At 44.5% G+C, this 7,398-nt stretch overlaps 1 long non-coding RNA gene across 3 annotated transcripts; it reads left to right on the top strand.

Moving 5' to 3' along the window:
• Positions 1 to 1,297: 1,297 nt before the first annotated feature.
• On the top strand, positions 1,298 to 6,883 carry LOC121834013. Of its 3 annotated transcripts, XR_006077000.1 has the most exons (4): positions 1,298 to 1,363; positions 1,675 to 1,770; positions 5,968 to 6,307; positions 6,653 to 6,883. It is a non-coding gene; the product is annotated as an uncharacterized LOC121834013 (long non-coding RNA). The 3 variants fall into 3 exon arrangements; XR_006077001.1 differs by lacking the exon at positions 1,675 to 1,770; XR_006076999.1 differs by lacking the exons at positions 1,298 to 1,363; positions 1,675 to 1,770 and having other exon boundaries at positions 5,217 to 6,307.
• Positions 6,884 to 7,398: the final 515 nt, after the last annotated feature.

Genomic DNA, 7,398 nt, shown 5'->3' on the forward strand with positions numbered 1-7,398 from the left:
TCTGTTCTCCGTTGACAACATGGCAGCTCCTCCAGTGGCTCCTTGCTCAGAAGCACTCATCATCGAAATTGAGCGGTGTCCATGGCTATGGAACGCAAGCCGTATGGACTACAGGGACACTGGGAAGCGCAAAAATTCCTGGAAGGCAATTGGAATCGCTTTCTGTGAGTATGACCTCTTAACAGAACTATATAATTTGCGCCTCAACCCAGGGCACCTCTGGACGGCCTGCCTTCATCGCACGCTTGTTGCCTTCTGTCTAACTTTCACTATGCATGAACGTTCCCGTTCACGGTCAGCTGCACGCGCCTGGGCGTACACTCGAAGCTCGCAAGACGCCAAAGTGTTATCAAAGATTTGTTTTGGGTCACGCCGGAGGCGATAGTGCCAATAGACTTCCCTGCCATTCGCAAAGAAACGTTTGCGAAGTTCTGCATGCCAAATCAAGGAAGGCCGTCGCATACCTCAGCGATTAATTTACATCACCTGGGATTCTTTGAACGTGAAACTGAAATCTCGGTTACCTGGCACCTTCTCTCCAGCTAGGATTCCAACCCACCAACTGGGGATTCGATTCTTTGGGCCGGCGGTTTGCCTCGGAGCCACAGATGCGGCCTCCCTGCAGCTGTCTGTGACCATTCACGTCCGAGTGGGCAGCGCACACCCACCCACAACCCACTGCTCGCACCTCTCGTTTGCGTACCTCGCATAACCATTTCCCAAAGTCATGGCACGAAATGGGAAGCCATTATTAATCGAGCGATCAGTAATGAAGAGATCAAACAGGCAGAACATAAAAAGACTACATTTCAAGATGCTGAAGGAGGTTTGTAAAGTTTGGGTTGAATACTGGCAAGCAAACCTGGTGCATGTCTGTTGCACCTATTGGCTGTCCTAATTGAAGTTGTGTTATAAATCTAGTTCCATCATGATTTCTGTTCTAAAACTTGTATTCATAAGCGATACTTTAGTTATTTATGCCACATTTACTTCATTCACTTCAGGCAGCGACTCTAACGCCTGCTGTCAGGCTTGGCTGGCCATGAGGGCCAAGTATGCGAGAGAATCGAAGAAACAAAGAGGCCGGAGCGGTGCTGGCCGCGATGGTCTTGCCGTGCCAACATGGCACCTCTTCAAGTAACTGGCCTTCCTTAAGGGCCAGATTCAGCACCGGCGGTAATATGCTACATCACTTACTGCTAAGAACAAGCACAGTTGATATCGGGTCTGAGTTTAAAACATTTTTACTCTCTTCCATCAGCACCAAAGTGCTCCCTGTTGCGGGGGGAGTGGCATCCACTTCTGCAGCGGCAGCAGACGTTGAAAAATGAGGCTTGAGCCCAGAGGCAAGTTTGCTTACACGGTAAGAAAATCTAGAACCGATTTGGGATCACCTGCTTTCTCCTACAGAGTCTTGTGGTAAAGTAAAATGAAGGTCAAGGACATTGTGAAAGAATGCCTGACTGTTGTTACGAAAGGAAGCATCTTGATTCCTCCCACACACTAAGCTAGATGCCATGTTGACAGATGTTTGCCCCACGTTATTCTATGTGCGGAGGAAGTGTTCTCGAGGTCACTTGATTTCTTTCGCGTCAAGATTTACCTCATGTGCTCCAGCCATCGGCGACAAAAAAGAATAGCGTCTGAAACTCACTTTTTATTTCATTTTTGTAGCTACCGGTCTTTATTCGGAGTGCAGACAAGCTGGCTAAGTTGACGTCAACCAGTTGGTGGCCAAAATTACCTTCAGGGCTCCTATTTTGGTCATGGGTGAGAGCGAGATCATTCTCGGCTGTTGACTATTATCGTTCATTATCAACTAACGAAACAAAATTAAATCCGTTTTGCAGTCTACGGTCAGGCAATATTTCAGTGACAACTTCTTGCCAACACACAAATGAGAAGAGAGGTGGCTTCTGACGTGCCTGTCCCATATCGCCCATCTACTGGTCAATATTGGGATTTGTATGGCTGCAAAACAATTTGAGATTTGCTAAGGAACCACAAGTTTGGCAATTGCTTCCAATGTCGAATTGCAAACGGTAGTTTCAGCCAGGAACGGATTCAGAGGGGAGGTCCGGATGTCCTGACCCCCCTCTTGATTTCTGCATGTGTAAAAATTTAGGGCGTGTGCATGTGTAAAACTTTTCCTTACCGCCTTATCTTTATGTTTTCTAATAACAGTGCACAAATTAAATTCAGGTTTGCACCCACAGTCAAGGCAGTGCATTGACAAATGATCGTCAAGCTGTCCGCTCGCTTTTTGGTTGTGTTCGCGCAATCTGTCATTTAGACATCTTCCCGTCTGTCCCACATACTTTTTACCGCACGTCAGCGAGATCTGATGGACGACTCTCGCTGCGCATTCTACAAACAAGCTGCGATGCTTCTTCACGCAGCCAACCGGTGGTTTGCGGTGAGGGTCCGTCATTTTGCACAACTTGGCAAGTTTTTCCGGTGCAGAAAGAACCACCCGAGCATTTACGTGGTTTGCTATCTTTTTGATATTGCGTGCGGTTTTGTGCATGTAAGGCACAACCGCCAGACTTTGTTTCTTTTGAGCCACATCTTGGTCTGGACTCGCTACTACTCGTAGCTTCTTACAACTTTTTCTGCAGCCGACACCAGGAGCGTCCCTGGAAAACCGGCAGCCACCAAGCGTTCTGACTGCTCCTTCAGACTTTAAGGCATTGCATGATGACACAACCTTCTGATGGAGTTCACAAAGCACAAATTTACAATTCCTCTCTTAACAAGTTTCAAATGAGATGAATTGAACGGCAACAGGGGCTTATCTGCTCTTGGTTGGTATTTCCAACACACGTGTTGTTCCAAAAGTGTGAGCCTGATATCTAGAAACTGTATGACGTTGTCCACAAGTACCTCGTGCGTAAGCTTGAGAGGATCAAGGATGGTACTAAAAACTGTTAAAAGGCTGTTCACCACCAAGGAAAAGTGAGAAACATCATGGTGAAGAAAAACTAAATAATTGTCGACGAATCTAAAAACCTTGCTACCATTAAAGTCATTCAGGCATTCCGAGAGAACTCTGTCATGATGGGCTAAAAATATATCACGTAAAACTGGAGCTAAACACTAGCAAATAGACACCCCTCGCTTCTGAATATACACTCCCCTGTTCCACTCAACAAAGGTCGAGTTTAGATCAAATGTAAGCAATTCGAGAAAGTCATCTACAGTCATTCCTGCTGCGTTCTGAAAGGCCACCACCCCGTGTTTATCGATGCTTTCCTCTACGCAGGTCAGTAGTTTGTCGTGCGGAAGGGAATAGTATAAATTCTTTATGTCTAGTGAGCAGGCTAGAAAACGTGACGGTCATTTGTCGATGCACTTCCATGACTGTGGGTGCAAACCTGAATTTAATTTGTGCACTGTTATTAGAAAACAGAGATAATACAGTAAGCAAAATTATAGAGGCAGACCTGATAAAAAAACTACGGAGATCGATGTGTCAGCGTGGCGTCGATCGATTTGGGCGACAAAGAGACACAGTTCTTGAGATCAGTGGCGTGGCATGGGATTGGTTGAAGGGCGCGATGATGCAGAGTATTTATACCCTTGATTTTCTAACGAACCAGTTGAAGTTGGTGCATTGTGTTGTCTCATTCCTACTCTTCGTCCCAGTCGTGAAGCGCTATTATGTTCTCCAAGTTTCAGTACCAACTCGCCCAAGAATCCGCATTACTCAACTCCTTTTCTTTTCAATAAATTCTTCAGTTGAGAGTAATCGCTTGTCCTGTGTACACCCTTCTACTCCATCTTCGTTTCTTGTGCGCTGTGTCCCAATCCGCTAAATATAATCCAATTTATATGAAATAAATCTTATTTAAATAAAATAAACCTAAATTACATCAAGTAAAATTTTTTTAACAAAAAAGCTACCTTTTTTTTTTGCAGTCAAGTAAGCACGGAAATAATGACATCTCTCCATGCACCACAAATTACAAATGGGACCTAGTTAATAAACAGTCCTGTAATTCTTTACTACAGACTATCCAGAAAAGCGGTTGCATTGTGTGACCCTCGTGCGTGAATAGAAATGTATTTTACACATATCTATTTGTTTCGGCCACAATTACGTTAATGGCTCAGGTATTTTTTATATTCTTTTGCAAAAAATAGTGCTTTGAAGCAAGCATAATTTTTATACATTTTTACTCAAGACTGGGAAGGGATAGAAAAACACAAGGTCTTGTGTTTGTCCATCCATTCTCTTCCCAGTCTCGAGATTTTTACCGTAGAATACCATGCATCCGCCCATTTCACATTAAGCGCCCATTACCGAATTTGCAAGATCTGAGAAAATATGCGCACATTTATATGTAAAATTGATGACTGGACAAGCACTCATCCACCATTTTTTTGCGATTATCTCCAAAATTTGATTGGGCGCTTGCCCGGTATTTTACGGTAGTCAAAATGTTAAACCAACACCAGCTCGTTTGCACCCTTACCTTTTGTTCAATAACTTTTATTGTGTATTAATTATAAACATGGAAGTTCCGTTATGAACCCTGTTTTGACAGATTTTTAGAAAACTAATTCATACGCTCCTAAACCATAGTATGCATTTTGGAGGGATGTGGCCATGAAGTAATTGAACGTGTCTTTATATTATTAAAGTCGTAACCAATGACGCTATTTAGTCGCTGCTGAAGGTTTTTTGGACAGTTGTATTACACTCAACACAAACAGGCTCATTTTGTTCGTAGGCCACTAATTTGCTGTTGGAAATTATAGTATTAAAAACTTCAATATGCCAATCTGCACCGATGACTTTTTGCAGCATCCTATGCGATATTCAGTTACAATATTTTGGAGTACTTACAGTTTTATGTCGTCACCCATATCCTTTTCCAGTTTCACACTAGTTGCGACTTCACAAAAGTGAAGTCAAAGAAAAATTGCACTTTTGAATGTTGTTTAAATTTTACTAGCGCATGAGTGGAAGGCAGTAAAAGAGTTACAATGATATACGTAAAACTCTCCCATTACCTCGCAACTTTTCGCTTTCCCCCGTTAGTCGGGCCACTAACAACCGAGTACACTTTTTTGACACTCACCTGCCGGGTTCTGACTCATGAGCCCTACTTCGTTTGGACGGGGCCGTACTTGAATCACATCTCTGAATTCGTGTCAAATAAAACTATTATTACTATGTCCGTGCCTGCCGACAATATCCAGGAACTCGCCAATTCTGCAGTGTTGCCAAAACCTTCCCTCAAAGCTTTAAGAGGCAGCCAAAGGAACGACCTCCTGCACGTCTCGGAAGGAGCCCCCATGTCCAGTGAAAAGAGATGGGTCACGTCGATTTATTTTATCAGAACATCCGTGGCTAACGTACAAAAATTGAACGCTTTTGTACGGACGTGGAGTCCGGCGCCGCAATTGGCGGCAACATCCCGCAGAGCCCTCGAGCTCCGAATCACTACAGCTGCCGACTCCAGTCCCTGGCACATGGACGACGGCGACACAGCGACACAGGACCAACTTTGGAGCCGCTGGTGCATTGGCGGCAAAGTGATAGCCTCCTCCTTGGCTACACCACTGGATGCAAGGGAGGTGGCACGTGCACCTACCATAATGACGAGATGTTTCAGTGACATACTCTTAAGTTGCGATCACACTGCTAATCCCGATTGGTCAAGAGACGGTCTTCAGGGACACTGTCTGAGGCTTTTCCTTCCATGATGGTCATATTGGTCACTCAAGAACTGACTGCAGACATGTTCGAAGCCCACACATTTATCGAACGAACATCCTTCGAAGATGCTCGAGACGTTTCCGCAGGTACTTCCGTAGTGAACATTGCGCTTTTGTAGGATGCACGAGCAGGTCGACTTTGCGATTCCAACCCGTAAAGTCAATGCTGTTTATTCCTTCGTAACGTTTGATTGTAATTATTGTTATTTGTTCGTACCATCCTGATGAGGTTCCCGGTTTCAGGCTTGGAGGTGATCGAATGTCACAGAATGTGGAAGGCCATCCGCAACCGCTATGTTAAGAGACGAGAGCGGCGAAAGGCAAGAGTAAAGCTGGCGAGGAGGATGTCCAGCCTCCCACGTGGGTTCTTTTCAAGTTCCTGGGGTTCCCCGATGGTCAAATCTGTGCAGATGGTAGGCACAGAATGTTTTGGACAACAAAGGGCACTGCAGATTGTGCCGTATTTTGTATGCATTGTAACGATGACGTGGCAGAACCCTGGTTTGTCCCAAGACAAAAGGAGCCTCACACAACACCATGTCTACAAACTGGAGTGAAGGAGCCCCCACTTCCGTGCCAGGAGGTAGGTGTTCATATAGAGTGCAGCTTTCCAGACAGACTCTAATGCCCGAGTCACGGCAAAGCGACTAACGGAAACAACCGACACCGTCGCGCCTCAAACACGAGCACCATGCACGCGAGGGTATCTTTGGCCGGCTTGCGATGACCCGTGCTTACTTTGAGAGCACCGGACAACTAAATGACTGCCAAAGGTATCGCTTGTCGCTGTTGTTTATTTTTGTTTGTCACTCTAACGGGACTTGGGCATGATGAGCTGAAAGCTATTTCAAATTTTCTACCTACGAGAAATATTGCACAAAACTGCATAGCTTTTATTCTGTCACTTGGTGTTTTTCTCAATACGCAGAGATCCTTGCGGAAATGTATTGCCCTGGAGAGACCGCAACCCCCGCAGAAAATAGACAGCCTGGGATGCCTGCTGATGCCGAGATGGAAGACATACTGTAGCATGAAGACATACATTTTATTTAACAACTGCCTTCGATAAGCATGTTTGCAAGTGGCTCCTGTGTAATTACCCTTTTCTCACTCTCCTCTTTCATTTAAGCGATTGGCTATTCTTGGAGGCAGGTCCAAAGATTCGCCGGTTTATCATGTCCTTTATAATTAGGATTTCATATTTTTGCGGGTTTATCGGAGCACCGGTAAACCCTGCAAAATTGACCTGCGGTCCAGTTCTGTCAGTGTCGCAGAAAACCGAAAACCCCCAAATTGGAGCAGTTTTTGAATGAAGAATCCTAAGCTTCACTCAAAGAAATAGTTCTGTGCTGCTTTATTTTACGGTGTTAGAACACACTCCCCAATTAACTGTTTACGTCCCTGGTATCTTTGGAACACCCCTTATCTAGTTCCTTTTTTTTTTTTTATTGGTACGGAAAATAAATGAACTCACAGATTTTAGTAGTATAGAACGCCAAAGCTGAAGTCTTCTGAGTGACACCATAACTAGATGTAACAGCGCTCTTTAATAAGAGTTTGTGTTCTAATTTATTAACACTTGTTTGCCACATTCTTGTGCAGGAAAACAAAAGAAACTGACAATTGAGGAAGCTCTCGATTTATATCTTAGTCTACCAGATATTGCTGATGACC

This window comes from Ixodes scapularis, unplaced genomic scaffold (genome assembly GCF_016920785.2).
Source record: "Ixodes scapularis isolate PalLabHiFi unplaced genomic scaffold, ASM1692078v2 ptg000247l_1___fragment_3__unscaffolded, whole genome shotgun sequence".
Taxonomy (NCBI): Eukaryota; Metazoa; Arthropoda; class Arachnida; order Ixodida; family Ixodidae; genus Ixodes; species Ixodes scapularis.